This window comes from Meriones unguiculatus, chromosome 11 (assembly GCF_030254825.1).
Source record: "Meriones unguiculatus strain TT.TT164.6M chromosome 11, Bangor_MerUng_6.1, whole genome shotgun sequence".
Taxonomy (NCBI): Eukaryota; Metazoa; Chordata; class Mammalia; order Rodentia; family Muridae; genus Meriones; species Meriones unguiculatus.
Window position 1 is genome coordinate 33,943,707 of NC_083359.1, and position 21,730 is coordinate 33,965,436.

The window sequence follows — 21,730 nt, forward strand, 5'->3', positions numbered from 1 at the left end:
CGGAAATAAACAGATAGATAGATAGATAGATAGATAGATAGATAGATAGATAGATAGATAGATAGATAACACTTGATAGCACATGCTTTTTGCTGGTGTTGCATGTTCCCCATAGGCTTTCTTTAGTCCAGCTCCTCATTATAAAGAGGAAAGTGGTTTTCACAGAAGAGAATTCGATCCACCAGTTCTCAGAACAAATCCAGAACATCCTTTTCTCTTTGCACCTTGTAGCTTGAAATCATCCATCAGAAACGAAAGAGATGGTATCGAGGACCTGGCCTCTCCTTCCCTTTTATCTCTTAGATGGCAGAGAATTCAGTGGTTGACAACATGTCCTTTTGTGGAGACGGAGTTCAGCGGGCTTACCCCTGAGGAGTTGGTCCTGGAAGGTAGCATTCCAAGAAGTCTTTTAACCGGTTAACCTTACTGTCCCATCTTTGCAGGATGCAATGGGTTGGGTATGGTCGTTCTAAGCCAAAACACTCACGGAGCCTTCATTTCTCAAAGGAGTAGTGTGAGAAGGTGGGGCCTTTGGGAAGCGACTGGGTAATGTTCACACCAAGCTGAGGAATGGATTAGTGCCTTTCTCTAGAGACTGCATTATATCTCACTGGACTGAGTTAGATCCCATGGGAATGAGTTGGATCGTCAGATCCGGTTTAATTACGGAGAACTGATGGATATAATGGAACGTTAGCCCTGATGTGCTAGCTTCTTTTACATTCGCTTACTTGCCATTCTCCCATAGGTTTCATCTACCATGAAGCGTTTGTCAGAACATCCTTGCCTCCAAAGCCAAACAGCCCCTCCCCTATAACATACCAAGTCTCAAGTAGTTTGATATAGTCAACATAAGACAGACTGAAATAGTTGATAAAGCATGGATATTAAAAGAGAGAGAGAGAGAGAGAGAGAGAGAGTAGCCAATTGTGGTTGCACATGCCTTTAATCCCAGCATTCAGGGAGGCAGAGGCAGGCAGACCACTTGAATTGAGGCCAGCCTGGTCTACAAAGTGAGTCTAGGCCAGCCAAGGCTACACAGAGAAACTCTGTACCAAGAGAGAGAAGGGAGCCAGGATGTAGTGATATAGTGGCCCACACCTTTAATCCTAGTGCTCTCGCCTATATATATACACATATATATATATACACACACATATAAAAACATATATACATATATATAAAACATGCACATATGTGTATGTATGCATGTATGTGTATATGTAAATGTATATACATATGTATATACACATATGTGTGTGTATATATATATATATTCCCAGCACTTAGGAGGCAGAGGCAGGCAGATCTCTGTGAGGCCAGCCTGGTCTATATAGTGAGTTCCAGGACAGCCAGTACTGTTTAGAGACCTGTGTCAAAAACAAACACATAACAAACAAAAGCCTCGCTTTATATGTAACAGTAAGACAAGACATAACACTGGGAGATTTGTTTGTTTATTTGTTTCATTTTTTGTTTTTCAATACAGCATTTCTTCCTGTATCCTTTGTTGCTGGCTGTCCTGGAATTCACTCTGAGGCCAGTACAGTCTCAAACTTATAGAGATCTGGCTATCTCTGCCTCCTGAGTACTAGGATTAAAGGCAGGCAGGCAGGCAGACACCACCATTGCCCTATATATATGTTATATATATATATATAAAACAAATATATATGTTCTATAGCTGAAACACACACAGAGACTGTGAGAGCCAGAATGCTTCCACAGGAAAAAGTTTACAATCATGCCTGAGGCTACAGACTTGACTCTAAAACCTCTTTCCCAGAATTAAATGTAAGCCCATCTTATACAGAAACCAGAAAAAAAAAGGGGGGGGGGCACTTGGTTAGCATATGGTATCCTAAATTTAAAAAAAAAAAAGTTAAATTATTAAGAGACATGCCTTTGATCCCAGCACTTGGGAGGGGGAGGCAGAGGCAGGCAGATCTTTGTGAGTCAGAGACCAGGCTAAAGTATAAACAGAGTTCCAGGACAGCCAAGGCTACACACACAGAAACCCGGTCTCGAGAAAAAAAAAAAAAAAACTAACCAAAAAGATTATTAAGAAACTTCAAAAGAACCAATGAGATGACTAAGTGGCAGAAAGACTAGGCCTGATGACCTAAGTTTAATTTCTGGGCCCCACATGGCAGAAGGAAAGAACTGACTCCCACAGGTTGTCCCACTGTGACAAAAACACACATCCCCTTCCCCCCACAAACACCTACACAAAATAAATAAGTAAATACAGGTGAGTTGTTTTGTTTTGTTTTGTTTTTAAACGAAACACGATGAGTCATGTCTCCTGGAGCAAACCACCAATGCTGGTTATTCTAGTTATTTATGTCTTTGGGGGAAAGAAAAGAACTATAAAGTTCAGAAGCCAAAGACTTGTAAAGGTCTGCTCAGGCTCAGTAATAACCCAGGAGATAAAATTAAGCCACCTCCACCCCTTCACTTAGTGTGAAGGACAGACACACTCCAAGGAAAAGGACTGCCAATTAGATTTTACTCAAATACGCCTCTACCTGATGTTTGCTCATGCTTCCAGGCTAGTTCAAAGTCTATCATACCCTGACCAGAGGAACTAAAGAAGAAGTGATTCTCTAGAATAAAACTTCTTCACAGCCTCAGAAACTCCTTAGAGGACTGGATGTGGTAGTCCTTGTCTTCAATCCCAGCACTCTAAAGGCAGAAGCTGACAGATCTGTGTGAGTCTAGCCATCCCAGGCTACACTGTGACACCCTGTTTCAAACAACAAAACATCTGCAAACTCCCTGTGATCTCCTTCGGGTTTCTTATCAACCCTTTGAAGGTAAGGTAATAGCTTCCAGGGGTGAGAGAAGAGATGACGGGCAGAGCATTTCTGATGCTGGCCGCCAGCCTAACTCCAGGTTCAAAGACAGGTCTTGTCTCCCAGGAAGAGGCAAGAGGACCCATTACATGTGTGGCCAGCCACCTCACAAGCACACATATAAACACATGCAAGGAAGTTCTAACTCAGAATTCAGATCAGGTTTCTACCACTTGATAATCAGGTCCAAAGGAAACTCCAGTTCTCTAAACTCCAAAAGACAATCCAAATATCCAGAAACAGCTCACTGGACCAAAGGAGAATTTCTGGTGGTAAGATAAAAGCCAGCATTCCTCAGGAACTTGTGAGACAGGTTCTGTCTAGCAAAAGGAGTCATTTATCTTAACCTAGGGCTCTCAATTAACATATACCTGTGACACCTATCAGCATGCCAAGGTCCATGCTAGCCTCTAGGCTTCCTCAGTTCCTGCTTACAAGTTCTTACTATATATTTCAATGCCTCCATTCCAAGTCTCCTGGCCCTTCTCCTCAAGAGCTATGCCTGCTGCTCTCTGCTCCTGCTGTTCTCACTGTGCTCTCTCTATTCTCTTTCCCCTGCTGTTCTCCCTCTCTCTCACAGATAGCCTTGTTCTTGTCCAGTCTGCTGGCCATGTTCAGTCTACTTTCTCTCTCTCTCTCTCTCTCTGCCCTGAGCTCTTCCAGATGTTTCTGGCTGTTCTTTTTCCCATACCATCAGGACATATCATCAGCTATATAGTAATTGATGTGGGCAGATTACTTCATCTCCGATTTTCATTGAGAACAGAACTCACATTTCCCATGGTTAAGATGAGATTAAAGGAGAGAATACAAAATAAAGTACTAAAAACACTGCCTTTCTAGTAGGTAGTGATCAGTAAGAAGTGCTTATGTTGTTTGTTTGTTTGTTTGAGGTTTTTGTGTTTGTTTTGTTTTTGTTTTGAGACAGGGTTTCTCTGTATACCCCTGCTTGTCCTGAAACTCACTCTATAGACCTTGAACTCAGATCCACCTGCCATTCATTGTCTCCCTAGTGTTGGGACTAAAGGAGGCATGTACTCAACTCAAGATTTCTTTAATTTCTGCTATTTAAGGTTCCCTAGAATCTGCTTTGTTATTGTTTTGTTGATTTACTACATAGTCTTGGCTGGCCTGAAATTCACTATGGAGATCAGGCTGGCCCAGAACTAACAGAGATCTGCCTCCGGGGTGCTGAGATTAATGGTATGCACCACCCCCGCCACCAGCCCCACCCTCCACTGCATTTTCGATTTTTCAGAAGCAGTGTGAGATGTATTCAGTTGGGCTTTTGTTTTGTTTTTGTTTTAAGATTCCAGTAGTGTAGCCTGGTGGTGGTGGCACATACCTTTAGTACTGGCACTGGGGAGACAGAGGCAGGTGGATCTCGGTGAGTTCTACCTGGTATTACAGATTTAGTTGCAGGACAGCCAGGGCTATACAGAGAAACCCTGCCTTGGACAAGAAGCCAAAAAAAAAAAAAAATAAATAAATAAATAAAAAAAAAAACCAAAAAATAAAAGAAAAAAACAAAGAACAAAAAGATTTCACTAGTGCTCCTAGGAATGTCAGAAGCTACACACACAAAATCTCACCGATATGGCTATCCAACATGACCTGAACAAGAACAACAATAGACATACCAAAGTGGACAGAAGAAAAGTCCAAAAGGCTTCAACCTTATGCAGAGAAATTTAAGGAAACTAAGGAATGCTGAGAGCAGGAGAAATAGTCTTCCTCAGGAAAAGCACACCAATTGGCTCTCTAATATGAAATGGTCAACCCAGAAAACATACAGACTAGTAACATTACATAGACTGAGCAGGTTGTATCAGGAATATATAGCAGGTGTCATGGCACACACCTTTAGTACCAGCACTTAGGAGACAGAGGTAGGGGGATCTCTGTGAATTCAAGGCCAGCCTAATCTACAAAGAGAATCCAGGACATCCAGCATTCTGTTAGGGAAAACCTGTCTCAAATAAACAAAAGAATAAGGAATATATATATATGTAACAATTCTTGAAAAAAGAGACCATGAATTTGAAAAAGGGCAAGGTGGGGTAAATAGGAGAGTTTTGAGCAAGGCAAGAGAAGGGGAAATAATGTAAATGTATCATAATATAAAAAATAAAATACGATTCCACTAGTGCAATTGAAACTGGCATGTCATCCTGGCTTTGATTTCTCTGTCCTTCTTCAGCCCTTGTTGGCTCTGAGCCTGTATCCTTCGCCACAGCAGTGCCTGATGAATTGTATGTTCTCCTTTCCAGCATGGCCTCGAAACTATTCCCAGCAGCCTGAGTGTGGGAGCTGGGAAGTGCACCTAAACGGACTAAGAGATTGTTTTCCTGTCCCAATATTTCTATTCTAGGAAACATAATAAATCTAACTCATCTTGCAAAAAGAGAGGAAATCTGACACATCCTCATTTTGCTTCTGCTGAGTGGGTATTCACAGAGACAGGTAGGAGAACTTGCTTAGTGATGACTATGAAGTCACACATACACACTACACACTTCAAGGTGACCTAGATTAAACTGACATGGTCAAGAACATACTGAAGTCAGCCTTTGGGGGCCTAAACTCAAATAAACATTGTAGTGTCCTTAGTGTTATTAACACCAGCACTATCGACTGTCGTTTTTAAATTTTATGTTGAGCATGTAATTTATTATGGGCATTTTGTCTGCATGGATGTCTGTGTACCAGTGCAATGCCTGATGCCCACAGATGCCAGAAGAGAGAGTTCCCCTGGAACTGGAGTTACAGATGTTTGTGAGTCACCATGTGGGTTCTAATAGGTTTTCTCCACTGATGAAATGGGCCAAGTCAGATTACTGGGTGACGTTCTCTTACGCAGGTTCACTGGTCCCAAGGAACAAGGCCAGAGAAGTCCCCATGGGGCAGGGGAGACAGACAGGAGGGAAAGGATGCAGAGAGAGGGAGGAAATTAAAATGTCTGGATTATATAGGGAAGCCTAGCCCCTGACCTTGAAAGTTCAGGGCAGAAGGCAGGGTATGCTAGCCATGTCCTATAACAGGTTGGAATGAGAGATTCTGGGAGAACCTGGAGGCTAGGTCCACTTTGGTATGTTAAATATGCACCTCAGCCTCTTGTCCCAGGTCTGAAACCCAACATCCCAGCCTCTTGTTGATAATAAATGAATATGGGGGCGACATAGTCATCTATCGTTATTTCCTGCCGACATTGGGACATCAATATTGGAGAGAGGGCAAAAAGCTGGAATGTTGGCTGAGTCTGGGAAGAGCAGGCTGTTTTGCTTGCTGTCCAGGATCTGTGGGATCATCTGTGGCTAGGAAAGTGCAGACGCAGTTGAAGCAGCCTGCTAGGAGCACCTGCATTCTGGATGCAGCTCTCAAGGAAACACCTGGACCTGGCAGGATGCTGGAACAGACATATATGTTAGGGGTAGAAGAAAAAGTTAGGGTTAGGGAGAGGAAATTTTTTCTTGGACATATATTTGAAACTTTTGGGCCAGTGGTTTTGGCAGTTGGGTCAGGGGTGAGGGGTCCCAGGACCAGGGAAAGGGGAATAGATCTCATCCTCAGGAAAGAACAGGTTCAGAGGAAAACAGGCTGCTGACTGACAGTATTTATCTGAAGTCCACTTGACCTATGAGAGGTGGATTCAAACGGATTTCCTAGAGCTTACAAAAATCTTCCTAAGGTTACAAAAAGAGGTAAAGCCGGGCACAGTGGTATATGCCTTTAATCCCAGCACTTAAGGAGGCAGAGGCAGGCAGATAGATGCAAGTTCAAGACCAGCCTAGTCTACAAAGCAAAGCCAGGACAGCCAAGGCTACACAGAGAAACCCTGTCTCCAAACAGAGAGAGAAAAAGAGAGAGAGAGAAATTGGCTTGGGAAACAATTTAAAATCTGATTAATAAATGTTAAAACTCTGAACTTTGAAGTCTTAATACAACAGTAGCATAGCGAGGAGAAGAAATATGAAGCATTTTTTATTCTTTTTATATACCTTAAATCAGTTTCTTAGAACCCGCAAACACTTTCTTATGTTCTCATAACTACCCTAACCTTCATAACTTGCATTTACCAACTTTAAAACACCTTCTTAGACCCTCAAACACTTTCTTAAGCCCTTAAACACTTTCTTATATCCTCAAAACTAACATACATGTTGCATTTTTTTTCCTGGTTAACTATGCACCATGATACACAGGTGGTTGATTACTGAGAGCAGTAAAGCGAGTTCCTTTCAAATAAAGGAATAGTAAAGAGTGACTTCTTCCACTAGTCTACTCTTCAAACCCATCAGAGACCTGAGAAGGCTAAATTATAATCTAAATGGCCGACATATTAATTAAAAATGACAGAGACTAGTCCATAGTCTACTACCTAGACAGTTGTCCCAACCTCCAGTGGTCTTCCAGGGCAGAGGGAGTCTGGCCATCAGGCTCAGAAGATGAGAAGCTTTTTCTGTGGAGGAGGAACATGGGAGAGACGGACCTCACCTTGTTGTCAGCAATGTGGGACAACTAACTCTCCAGGTGTCCTGTTCGTCCACAGTTCAGGCCAGGCCCTGGCAGTGCAGTGGGTAAGGCACTGGGACAGTCTTTCCCAGTGGTTAGTGTGCCACAACCCAGGGAGAGTCCTTTTCTGTTGTGCCCATGTGTTCCTGGAGACCTTGCAGCCAGCACTAGGAGCTTGGGTCTCTGTCACAGTAAGCTTTTTTCTTTAATCATTTACATGTCATATTCAGCAGATTCTTTGACAGGCTTGAGGACCATAATCTATTAAGTGTAGCTGAGCTAAACAAACTTTGCTTGCTTGTAGTTACTTGGTTTAGGCTTAACTTTGAAAACACATACAGGAAGCTAAACAAAGCTTTTTCATGTGACCAATTTCATCAGCTTTTCACATGACTTCAAATATAATTTTGAATACATTAATGGATTTGATCTTTTATGAGGTGACTATTAATTGGCATGTCTTAATTACCATTAACACTTTATAATAATGTAGCAGCTTCTAAAAGAGTAGGATTTTAGGTTTAGTCCTGTTAGGTGTGAGCCTTAAAAATCATGATTTAAAGTTTTTAATTGAAGCTCTTTTAGTATTGAGAGGACCCTCCCTCACAAAGTCACCAGTCCCAGGAACTAGGCCATAGGTCATCAATTCCAGGAACAAGACAGTAATATCCCCTACCCAAGGAATACCCTGGAGGTAACCACAAGAATGGGAAGGTATCTTATCTCAGGGTGAGGCATCTGTGCTGGGCAGCCCACAGAACTTGTTGTAGAACATTCATGGCACAGAAATACCTAACATTACTGAGGTCTGTAGATAGCTCACTCAATGTTAGTTAGCCAATCAGTCTGTAACAAGCTTGCCCTTGCCGAACGTCACCCAATCCTGAAACTGCTAACCTGGAATTTCTGGAACTAGGTTGTAACCCTAAATAAAAACTCCTCTCTCCCTGGGCTGGAGGCTCTACAACTCTACACCATTGCAGTATGGGCCTGAGCAGCTTATAATAAAGACCCTATTATGTTTGCATTGGAATTAGCTCCTTGATGGTCTTTGGGCTCCATGAAGACTTGGGCATAACAGTATCAAAATAAACTTTTGGGGGTTTTTTGAAGATTTATTTATTACATATACAATGCCTGCACCCCAGAAGAGGGCATTCCACGGTTTTTAAGCCACCATATGGTTGCTGGGAATTAAACTCAGGACATCAGGAAGAGCAGCCAGTGCTTCTAACCTCTGAGCCATCTCTCCAGCCCTGTTTGTTTTTTTTAAGGGTTTCTCTGTATAACATCCTTGGCTGTCCAGGAGCTCACCCTGTAAACCAGGCTGACCTTGAACTCAGAGATGAGCCTGCCTCTGCCTCCCAAGGGCTGGGACTAAATGTGTGCACCACTACTGCCCAGCTCGAAATAAAACTTTTAATCATAGATGAAGTCTATAAGGAGACTGACATCTTTACTGATCCTGAAAATGGGCACAGTAAAATTTCCAAAAATAAGGCACGTGTGGTGGCACATGCATTTAATTGTAATGTTACACCCAGTTCGCAAGCCCCAAAATGATCTATAGGAATCAACTCCATTGCAAAACACATGAGGGTCTTTTTATTGTAAATTACAACCTGCAGCTTGGGTCCACAACAACCACTGCCGAAGCAGTGGGAGCCGAGCATGCCGTGCCCAGGTTAGTTGGGTGATTTAAAGATTCTGGTCCATCCCAGCATGCCCAAGGCATGGGCGATTCCTGCCTGGCAAGCATCTATTGGTCAAAATGCTACATTTTGAATTGATTGGCTATAGGAAGGTCCCCAGACCATAATGACCTGGTGTCCCTCCCTAGGGGGACTGGCCAGTTTCCTAGCAACTGTATCTCTAGTGGGTGGGGAAAGAATGCAGTAAGGCGGTCCTTCCCCTCAGGGCATTACTGGACTTCTCCACCCACCTACTTTAGGTCTTAATAATAGCTGCTAATTTATCTTTTGGTCTCTCAGTAGCAGTCAGAGAAGCAGAGGCAGGTAGATAGCTGTGAGTTCCAGGCCAGCCAGTGAATCTAGGATAGCCAAGGCAACTCTGAGAAACCCTGTCTCAAAACACAAACAAAAGAGCCATTCTATGGTTGAAGAGAGAAAAAGTTTATTCTAAAATGCCAAGGCTGTTCCAGAAGAAAGTGGGCTTGTGAGCTGGGATGAGGCTTGTGAGAAGGGACCTAGGGAGCCTAGAGGCCATTAACTTTGACACGTTAATAGGCACCAAAGTCATATGTTGATGGAAGGGCCACATATTCCTCCTGAAAGAGATGCAGAAAATGACTCCATTTTTTAACAAGCAGGAACTTTCTTTAAGCCTCTAGGTGAGTCAGGGCTTTTGTCTAAATGCCCAACCTTGAGAAAATGACTCTTAAGGAACCAGACACACCTTTATAGAATATTGCAGGGATTTTTGTTTTTTAGGTTTTATTTGTTTGTTTGCTTGCTTTTGGTATATTTTAGTTTATTCAAACAGGTGCTAGGAATCCGTCCTGGGTCCTCAGAAAGAGTGGCCAGCACTCTTAATCACTAAGCAATCTCTTCAGCCACCAACCCCTCTCTTCACCACCATCTTGATAGTGAAAAGCACAAAAAATTTCTAGTGACAACAATGGATCAAACTTATACCATGTGTCACACCATGAGGCATCACCTCAGGAGAGAAAAGTAAAAAAGATAAACAGTAACCAAGTTAACAAATCAACAAACAAGAATGGACCGTAATAAATGAAACAAAGGTAATTCTAGGTTGTCTGGGGCTGTCTGGGGCTGTGGGAGGAAGGCCAGCTCTATTTTCACTTGGAAGGACAGGGAACACTTCTTTGACGTGGAAGTGTCTTGTTTGTTTGGTTGGTTGGTTTTTCTTTTTTTCTTTTTGGTTTTTTGAGGTAAGATTGAGAGACCAAAAAGATTAAAAATTAGCAGCTATTATTAAGGCCTGAACTAGGTGGGTGGAGAAGTCCAGTAATGCCTTGAGGGGAAGGACTGCCTTACTGCATTCTTTCCCCACCCACTAGAGATACAGTTGCTAGGAAACTGGACCATCCCCCTAGGGAGGGACACCAGATCATTAATGGCCTGGGAACCTTCCTATAGCCAATCAATTCAAAATGTAGCATTTTGACCAATAGATGCTTGCCAGGCAGGAATCGCCCATGCCTTGGGCATGCTGGGATGGACCAGAATCTTTAAATCATCCAACTAACCTGGGTACGGCATGCTCGGTTCCCATAGCTTCGGTGGTGGGGGGTGTGGGCCCAAGTTGCAGCTTGTAATTTATAATAAAAAGAACCTCATGTATTTACAGTCTGTTTTTTTCCTGGTCTTTTGGGGTTCGTGAACTGGGCAGAACAAGGTGTAGCCTTGGCTAGCCAGGACTCTATTTGTAAACCAGGCTGGCCTCAAACTCACAGAGTGCTAGTGAGAGAACCAGACCTGACCCCCCCCACACACACACCCAAAATCACAATTTCCAGAAACTAGGCCGTAGGTCACCAATTTCAGGAACAAAGCCATAAAATTCCCTACCCAAGGAACAGACTGAGGATAACCATAAGAATGGAAAGGCATCTTATCTCAGGGTGGAGTATCTCCTGGGCAGCCAACCAGACTTGTAGTAGAGCACAGAAAATACCTAAAATTGCTGAGGTTTACGGTAGCTCACTCAATGTTAGGTTAGTTAGCCAATCACTTTGTAACAAGCTTGCCCTTGCTGAATGTCACCAAATTGTGTAACTGATAAGCTGGAATTTCCCAAACCTTGGGTAAACCAATAAAAACCCACCTCCCTCTGAACTTGGGACACTCTACATCCTTGTACTGGTGACAGTGTGGGCCTGAGTTCGAGCTTGTAATAAAGACCTTGCTGTGTTTGCATTGGAATTGGCTCCTTGGTAGTCTTTGGGGTCCTCAAGACTTGGGCATAATACTAGGATTACAGGCATGTGCCACTGAGCCTGGTGGTTGGTTGGTTTTTTGATACAGGGTTTATCGTAGTGCTGGCTATCCTGAATTCTGTTTGTAAACTAGGCTGACCTCAAACTCACAAAGATTTGCCTGCTTTTGCCTCCCAAGTGATGAGATTAAAAGTGTGCACTACCACCACAGCTTGAAGTGGTATTTCAAGTTGGACACATGCATCTTGCTGGAGAAGCATGTGACTGATACTAGAGTAGGTTTGGTCTGATCTATAGAAGAGTCAGTGTGGAGGGAGTGCTGGGTAAGAGGCACAAAATGATGGAAGGAGAAGTCAGACAGCTGAGCGTGCAGGGCCTCGATGTTAGGGTCCATGAATTGCCGAAGAAGGACCCTAGACTCAGATGATATGCAAAACCAAAGAGTGTTTATTCTGCAGAGAATTCCAGCATGCTGGGGTCACCACAGTCACAAAATGGTGAGGACCCAGAAGTGGGCTTGCAGGCCCTATTATAGACAGTCAGAGGAATTCCAGGAATGATTAGGTCACCTTTACTTTGAGTGGTGTGCAGCTAGCCAAGGGGTGCCAGCCAATCAGGATTGGTCAGGAGCTTAGGGACATTCCAAAGCAACTATTAAGTTTTTTTAAGGTGTGGGGGCTGATGCTGATTGGCTGCCTGTCACATGTTCCTAGAAACCTAAACTGAAACTCAAGCCTAGTCAGGTAAAGTTAAAACCAAAACCTGTCATGAAGTCGGACTGGAATTAAAACCCTCTCATAGAGGGCCACTGAAAGGTTCAAACATGGGGACAATGGTCCTGCTTTGTGAAGAATGTGGGAATGGAGAAGAGCTGTGACTGGTAAAGGAAAGGTTATGATAGGCTACCCCTTCACTGTTCTGCTCTAGCTTGCCTGTAACCAGACCCCACAGCTGGGGGGTCCAGAAGCACAGCTAGCTATGCAAGGTCTTGAATTGGTGGTAGATGGTAAGGAAGTGTTCTGATCAGAAACTTCATTTAGCAAATGCTATTGAGTTCCTAAGATGCCTCAGATATTGTTCTAGAGGATAGGGATTCAGTCATTCAACAGTTAAAGTCCCACCCTCCTGCAGCTTACATTCCATAGAAGACAGGCAACGATGGAGATCTTTAGCCTTGCTTCAGACTGTGTGGAGTACCATGAAAACAAGGAAGGTGGAACATTAGGAGTGACATGGGCTATGCTGAAGTCCATAGTTGCTGTAGGTGAACAAGATGAGGTAGATGGGTTGGGGGAGGGGAGCAGTAAGGCTTAGGGTTTGGTTTGAGCTTTGGGCTAGATGGTGGGAGTGGAGATGAAGTGGATTATCTGGGGCTCCCTTTGTTCTTGTTGAACCCCAGAGCCACTGCTTCCCTCAGGTTGGATATGCCATCCACCCTTTGCTGTGGGAGTCAGCTTGCTCTGAAGTCTCACAGGCCTCCAGCTTAATGACACACCCAGGTCTGAGTCCTTCTCCATATTTCCTTATGTGACAAGGAAGAAGCTCTCTCCAGTTCTTCCCTGCTCTTTGTTTCCAGCCTCCTGATTCTTCATTCCCAGCAAGTCCAGTCACATCACCCTCTCACCTACTTTGTTCTCCTAAAGCCCTCTCTCACTAGCACTATCAGTCACCACTCCCTCCGTCCCCTAAGATGGAGTCAGGGGTCAGTCTGGACTCTTCCTGCTCCTCCCAGGCTCTCCCTGACCATACACCATGGCCTCTTTCTGTCCTCCACACATATCTCCCATCCTGTTCAGCCTCATTTTTTTTTTATTATCATGGCTTCAGTCAACACATCTCTCATTTATACTCTTCAAGGCCTCCCCTGCTTTTCTGAGCCACACTCCCTAATTCTAGAGAACTCCTCCCAAAACAAGCTAGAGGATTTTTTCCAGGAACCAGGACCTTATCTCTCCCTGCTACATTGTTTTCAGCTAAAAAGCCAAGCCCCTTAGCTAGGCTCTAAAACCAGTCATGACTGATGCCTGTGGATAACTGGAGCTGTTTGGCTTGCCTCTGCATACCCTACATTATATACCCCACTGAGGCAAGGATCACTTTCAGAACATGAGCACATCCTGCTGTCTGCTGCTTTTACCCCCTTTGAGGTAGAAGGCTCTCTTTTCTTGTTTCTCCTGGATACATGCTTCTCCTTGAAGAAAAAAAAAAAAAAAAAAAAAAAAAATATATATATATATATATATATCATTGCAGAACTCCCTCTCCCCATGCCCTTCACAACCTTCCTGTCTAATGTGTTACCTTTTGCCTTGGAACATGAGTCTTACTCTTCTCACTGCCTGACGGGAACCTGTTTGCTATTCTGTCACCTTCACTACCGGGTTGAGATAGTAATTTACTCAGCTTGCCTTTTCCACATCTCAAATCACAAATCATTAAATAGAACAGGTTTGTCCCAAGTCTCTCAGATGTAACCTGGGAACCCTCAGCCTTGTAAAAAAAAACCTTCTAGAACCTGATCATTAGTGGCAACAAAAGCAGGCTAATACCTCTAGCCAGAGTGAGTCACTTTACTTTATGAGGTTGATATTGAAGGGAGTTGGACCTGGGAACCATCCAATGCCTGCTAACATTCTGTTTGATCACAGGCAGCTCTAATTACAGTTGACACTCTTCCTGGGCCCAGGCTGCCTCATCTTCATCTTGTGTTTGTCAAGGCTTCTTCTAAGTTAAAGTAGAGCAAGGTAGTTAAGAACCAAACATGAACAGGCTGCAATCTTCTATGCACTGTGCAATTCTGTGAGGGGAATTTTGTCTATCTGTGCCTCAGTTTTCTCATTTCTAACGTGGGTATAAAATGGCTAATGAGTGTGTGTATGGACGGAATGACACTTTGTGTGTAAATACTTAAACTTGACCTGGCACTGGGAATGAAAGTATGGCCTTTGTGTGTAACTAAGAGAGGCAAGGCATTATTAATGCTGATATTCCTATTTTGGGGCAGGGGTGTGGGAGAGATTGAGATGGGGTCTTGTGAAACAAAAACAGGAATAATATACCTTGCAGGTTAATGGAGACCTAAACAAGAAAAACATACCTTGCAGGTTAAGGGTTCTGCTTGATTTAATTGGACAATGGTGGAGTTGGTCTTTTCTCCTAGTGTTTACCAGGTTTATCAGTCTCTTTGTAGTCCTGGATCTCTCTTTATAGTCCAGGTTGGCCTTGAAGTCACAGAGATTATCCTGACTCTGCCTCTAGTGCTATTTTGTGGGACCCTGCTGTTAAGATATTTCTGGCATTTCTGGATATCCTCTAAGCTCTGTGCAATATGACAGATTCACTTTTCTTTCAGCTAGGTTCCCTCTCTGCCTGATGTAGAGAACCCCAGATTCTCTAACAAGAATCATAGCACTCAGGGAGATTACAGACCTGATCCTTTCCTGATAAGAAAAATTCATTGTGTACTTGGGGATTACTGGAGATATCTTACCCTATGCTAATGACATGTCTTGGTGTTTTGACTTTCAACCAATAATCTTTAATCGTACCTGGAGTTTTCCCACCCATAGGATAATTAAGTACTACTTTCCCCATCTTATGATAGGGCTATGTTATTACATGTAAATGAAGTATCCCTGGTACCCCCTAGCCTCAGCAAATCAAACACATTCACCCTCAAAACTCCTCCCACTTTCCAAGGTTTTTAAGTCTTCGTTTCACAAGAAATAAATAGGCCAGCATCATCTATTTCACTACAACTGGCTTAGACCTGTCATTTATTCTGGGGAAGGATGGGCTCCCCTTCTCCCCAGAGAATTCACTGCTGGACCCCCAGGGCTTAGCTTCCAGTACCACTCCACCCACCAAAGTGCCAATCTTTTGGAGCAAGTGGCCAACTGTTCCCAGTGCAACCATTTGGTCCACTGGGACAAAACCAGGCTCACTCCTCTGCCTCTCTGGGTTTTAGAGCTCCCAATGAGCCTCTGTTACCAGCTGTTCATGAAGCGGCCACCTGTGGGCCCTCATTGCCACCTGGCTTGGGTTCCAGGGCCTTGAGCTCCTTTGACTCCGTGCTTTACCCTTTCCTGCCCAGAGTGTGCACTTCTGGTTTCGTGCTGTACTGGACCTGAGCTTCCCAGGAGAGTACCTGATAAAGCCCAGGCTCCCAACAGATGAGGAAGGACAGGGTTAATGCTGTGTACCACCAGACGTGGCTTTCATGCTGGTCTTCAGTCTTCAGTTTAGATATCGGTTCTGTCTCCCTCCATCACAAAAGAGCAGATCAGAATACAGTGCCTACCCGATCTCATAGGACTTCAGTAATTCCATCTGTAGCTGTCATTGCTGTATTTTTTAGTCTTGTCAGTAATGACCAGACCTCATGCAGCCTATGAAGTTCCCCTAATTTTTAGGTACCTTGACTCCAGACAAACCAAATTTTGACTTCAATAAGCCAAGCTAAAGTTAGATATTTTCTTTCTTTCTTTCTTTCTTTCTTTCTTTCTTTCTTTCTTTCTTTCTTTCTTTCTTTCTTTCTTTCTTTCTTTTTCTTCCTTTCTTTCTTTTCCCCCCAAGACAGGATTTCTCTGTGTAGCCCTGGCTATCCAGGAACTCACTGCCTGCCTCCACCTCCCAAGTTCTGGGATTAAAGACTTGGAGTTAGATTTTTTTTTTTTTTTTCCGAGAGAAGATTTTTCTGTGTGGCCTTGGCTGTCCTGAACTCACTTTGTAGACTAGGCTGTCTCTGAACTCACAAGAGATCTGCCTGCCTCTGCCCCCCTGAGAGCTGGGATTACAGGTGTGTTCCACTATGCCCAGTGGAGTTAGATATTTTAACATGAAGGGTTTTTTTTGTTTTTGGAGACAGGAACTCACTATTTAGTCCTGGATGGCCTGGAACTCACAGAGATCTATCTGTCTTTGCCTCCATAATTCTGGGATTAAAGGTCTTCACTACCACCATCCAGCCAGGTTTTAAATTTATTATCCTCAAAGAGTTGCTATGGAACCTGAAATCAGAGTCTGCAGTGATGGCACACCTTTATTCCCAGCACTTTTGAGGCAGAGGCAGGCAGATTTCTGAGTTCAAAGCCAGTCTGGTCTACAGAGTGAGTTATAGGCTATATAGCCAGAGCTACAGAGAGAAAAACCCTGTCTTGGAAAAACTTTAAAAAGAAGGAGAAGAAAAAGAAAAAAAGAAAGAAAGAAAGAAAGAGAGAGAGAGAGAAAGAGAGAAAGGAAGAAAGAAACCTGAGATCAGAGTGGTTTCCAAGGGGTACTTGCAGGATTGCATTTGATAAGATCTTGAGTATAAGAAAAGATAGGATATCTTCACTGTAAACAAGTTAACAGTCTTGTTTGAAGCACCAGAAAAAAAAAAATGCAGGAATGAAGTCCAAGCTGGGGAAGAGCAGAGGAGAAGCAGCCTGGTCTACAAAGCAAGTCTAGGGCCACCACAGTTACACAAAGAAATCCTGTCTTGAAAAAAAAAAAAAAAAAAGAATGAAGCCCAAGGTCATAGCCACTCAGGTTGGCTAATCTTGGTTCACGGTTACTTCTGTTATTTTAACGTAGGAGTCTAGATATGAAGGAAGTATTATCTTGGTGCCCAACCTTTACAGAAAATCCTTGTTTCTCAGCTGGGAGAGGTTCCAATGAGACTAGACCTTTTTTTCCCATGCCTTCATAATTTCCCAATCTTTTTTGCCTGTCTCAGTCTGTCTGACTGTCTCACTCAGCTTAGAAAGTTCCCAGAGGGTGAGGACTCTGTCCTTGATTCTTCAACTGTATGCACACAAGAATTCATGGAGGAGTTAGCAAAGCTTTCCCCACAGTGCCAGCACCAAACGTCTGAACATGTTCTGCTTGTGCATGCATGTGTAAGTTTGTGTGCGTGTGTGTGCATTTCTGTACATGTGGTGGTTTTGCTCTGTAATGCCAGATGTGAAACAGCTGGAAGACAGCAATATAGCAAGCTGCTGATAGGGAATTCAATATACGAAAGAACTGAGGGCAGATGAGGACACTGTAAAGGCCTTAAGACTGGGAGGCCACAGTGAATAATAAGAATACTCTATTCAGTTCTGCTTTGGAAATCATCAACCAGCTAATCAGCAAGAATAGTATTCTGGAGCACAGAGCCATGTGAAAACTCCATTTTTTTTTTTTTCCAAAAGCAGGATATTAAAAACAAAAAAACAAAACAAAACAAAAAAAAACCTTTTCAAAATTCTTTTCATCTACAACACTAAGCATCTGCCACTTCCTGGGCAGAAGCCCATGCCTGCCAGCCAGGAAGGGACTGTAAGTGAAGTTGGGGTGCCACAGGAAGTTGTCAGCTGAGTAGAAGAGTGGAACAGCATGATGGCCATGCTAGAGTGACACTGCCCAGTGTGGGGCATACAGGAGGGCGCTGGATCCCTGACAGCTACTGGCCCAGTCCAGATGGTTATCAACTGCATCCTAGGCTGACTTTTTCAGCTGTTCATATCAAGATTCTCAATGAATGCAGCTTTGTATCGATTTACATTTTTACCCAGGATGTCACAGCCCCAGGCTTGGGCTGGTAACAAGTGGCTCACTGATACACCTCCCTAAGTAGCACTGAGACTATGGGCTTTTGGCTCTTGTACAAGTCCCTGGGTCTTTCAATCCAAATCTGGATCTAAGGAAGAGGAGCCTACCAGCCTTTCTGATTCATCTCCCCTTGCTCTCACGCAGAAAGGTTGGCTTCTCACTTCTCCCAGCATGCTTCACAGCCTTGGTACTAGCTTGCCCCATGAACGATTCTGCTGTTCCCTTTTCAGAGTTATCTTAAACATCTCAGATCAACCCCTTTCCCCTCTCTCTCTCTCTCTCTCTCTCTCTCTCTCTCTGTGTGTGTGTGTGTGTGTGTGTATGTGTATGTGCACAAACATGCATACAGGTGATTGCAGAGGCCAAAACAGTGTTGGACTTCTTGGATCTGGAATTACAGGTGTTTTTGAGCTCCCTGACATGGGTGCTAGAGACATAAATCAAGTCATCTGCAAGAGAAGTATACACGCTTACTCCCTGAGCCACCTCTTTAGCCTTTTTTTTTTTTTTTTTATCATTTATTTATTTATTTTTGAGTATTGAGTTATCAGGTACAACTGTGAGCTTAGGAACTGGCAGGATTTTTGCTTCAAAGGGACTGCCTATAAAGCAAATGATAGTAGCTCATGCTAAATGTGGTTAAGAACGAGAGAGGTAAGGCGGTAGGTTCGAGAGAAAGAGGGAGAGGGATGATGGGAGAGGGACTGACTTGAAAAGTTTGAGAGAACTCTGAAAAGGGTACAGCAGAATCTTTCATGGGGTAAGTGCTAAGGCCCCCGAGGCATGCCGGGAAAAATGAGAAGCCAGCCTTTTTGCTTGAATAGAGTGAGCAAGGGGAGATGAATCAGAAAAACTGGTAGGTGCCAGCTGGTTCAGGAAGAAGGATACCGAGAAGATCTTAGATTATATTGTAAAAGCAATTCAAAGTCACTGGAGGGTTTTAAGTGGACTGTAAAGTTACTTATAAGCCATATAAAAAGACTTTGGACTTTGTCCAAGGAGTAGTAACCCCAGCAAATATTTCAAGGGGTGTCAGGATTAAAAGTACATTTGAGGAGCTGGATGTACTTATGCACGCTTTAATTCCAGCACTCAGGGAGGCAGAAGCAGGCAGATCCCTTTGAGTTCAAAGCCAGCCTGGTCTACAAACCGTGTACAGGACAGCCAAGGCTACACAAGAGAAACCCTGTCTGGAAAAACAGAACAACAACAACAACAACAACAAAAGTGCATTTGAGGACGTTGACTCTGGCTATGGTAAAGACAGCAGCATAGGCAGGAGTGAGAAACAGAGCCAGGCAGGGAGAAGACACAGTAGTGATGGGGTGACTTGGTGAAGTAAGAAGGATTGCATAAGGACAGACTGCCAGGAGCTCATCACCTCTGGCAGCTATGCTCTTTAGCACAGACATTAGCTGCTGGTGTAAGTTTGCTTCAAGTTGACATTTACATAGCTAAATTGACCGGTTTAAACTTAAAACTAGACTGTCCACCCATGGTAGTGACCCTTCCCTTGGTGTGGACTTCTCTGGCTTTCTTATCTTGTTTGCTTTTTAGCTATTTACCTCCATGCCTGTCAGTGCTCCAGAACAAAAGATGAATGAATTTCCAACAGACTTGGAGTCATTCCTATCTGGAATCAAACAAGCAGCTAAGCCCTGTTGGGAATTTCTGCTTTCAGAATCACCAAAGACACTGTTGCACAAGGCGCCCCAGCCTGCCAAATAGCCTCATTCCTCTTACACCAAGAGAAGTCCTATTCATTATCCGAGGCCTTGCCAGTCCCCTCTGAGTGAATCAATAAGATCAGCTAACAACAATGAGAGTAATTTACTGAGGACTTACCACAGACCATATATAACTTATACGCTTGTATTAGGCACAAGAGTAAGCACCTTAGGTGCACCTCTGATTTCAACCCTCACAATAACCACGGCAATCTTTTTTTTTTTTTCCTTTTGTTTATTCTCTTCTTTATATTACCTGTGTTTTGCTTACATGAGTTTATGTGTACCACATGCACGCAGGAGCCTGAAGAGGCTAGGTTCTCTGAAAGTAGAGGTATAAGTTGTTGTGGCTGCCACGTGGAAGCTGGGAACCAAACGCAGGTCCTCTGCTAAGGCAGTGAGAAGTATCTCCTGAGCCATCTCTAAATATCCAAGGGGTCCTTTTGTTTTTATATCTGATTTAGTGCTGTTGCTGTCATTTTGGTTTTTTTTTTTTTTTTCTAATGAGACAGGGTTTCTCTGTGTGGCCTCAAACTCACAGAGATCTGCTTCTGCCTTCCTGAGTGTTGGAATTACAGGTGTGAAATGAAGCCAGATCCTCCGCAAGAACAATAACTACTTTTAACCACTGAGCCATCTCTCCATCTCCCCTCACCTCACTCTATGAAGCCTTACTTGATGCTATCAACAGTGAAAGTTTAGACAGAAGATTGACATTTCACACTGAACACATTGCCTAGCAACTTTCATGATACAAATTTCAGAATTTCAGAAAATGAAATGCACATGCCATAATTTCTCTTCTGAAGATCAAGAATCTAGAAAAGAAAACCTAGCCAGGCATGGTGATGTACACCTTAAATCTTAGCACTCAAGAAGCAGAGGCAGGTGGCTCTCTGTGAGTTTGAGGACAGCCCGGCCTTCGTAGTGAGCTTCACGACATAGAAGACTCTATCTCAATGCCCCTCCATCCTCCTAGAAAATAAAAAAGAAAAAGAAAAGGAATCCTGCTTGAGCTGGCAGGATAGCTCATCAACTCTTGCCTTTTTCATCCAATAAGACCCATTGGCCGTTCTCCTTTTTCATCATGTTTTGGTGCAGAGTGAGCCCTTGAACAATTACAGCTCAGATAGAGCTGCCTCATCTTGGACTTCAAGGCTATAAGCTAAATATGTTTCTGCTCTTCATAAATCTCCAGACTTGATTATTCTATTACAATAACAGAAAATGGATGAAGACTGAGACCTATTTAAGCTAAGAGGAGCATAGGTATAGCTTTAGACTTAAAATAAAGCCAAGGATGCTTTCCTAGGCTATGAGCAAAAGTTAGGAGAGAGAACTAAAAGTGAGAAATGCTTAGACCGTATGTTACTCTGATGCCTGGAGGCCTTTTAAGCTGAAGTCCTGGTTATTATCAGCATTATTATTTTAATTTAATTTAATTTTATTTTTAGAGATAAGGTTTCTCTGCACAGCTCAGGCTGAGCTTGAATTCACTCGGTAGACCTGGCTGGCCTCAAACTCACAGAGATCTTCCTGCCTCTGTCTCCTGAGAGTTAAAAGCATTGCGCCGCCACGGCTCACTACCACCTCTGAATTCTTACCACAAAGTCCTATTTTAGCTCAATTTTCCCCAGGAGTCTTCTATTCCAGCCATGCGATGTTGTTCTTACTTCAACCCGATAAGGAGATTGTGAGGAATTTTATATTCTGGAGGAGCTGGATGGGAAAAACAAGCATGGATGTTGGGATCAATGGCTCCCGCTCACTTACTAACCCATTTATTTGTTTTTGTTTTTGTATTTTTTTAGGATAGGGTTTCTTTGTGTCGCCTTGGTTGTTCTGGACTTGCTTTGTAGACCAGGCTGGCCTCGATCTCACAGAGATCTGCCTGCCTCTGCCTCCCTGAGTGCTAAGATTATAGGAAGGGAGGTAGGTAAGGAAGGAACCACACAGATTGTCCTTTGTGAAATACCGGCATGCCTCTTACCATGATGAGTTAGTAACCTGGCTTACTGACCCGGTATTAATTCAAATATGTATCTGGCAAACTTCTTTAGGCCCTAACTCCTGTGATGCATGGAGCAGATGGAGGTAATAGAAATTCATGGGTCCTTGTCCACCTGTGTGTGTGAATA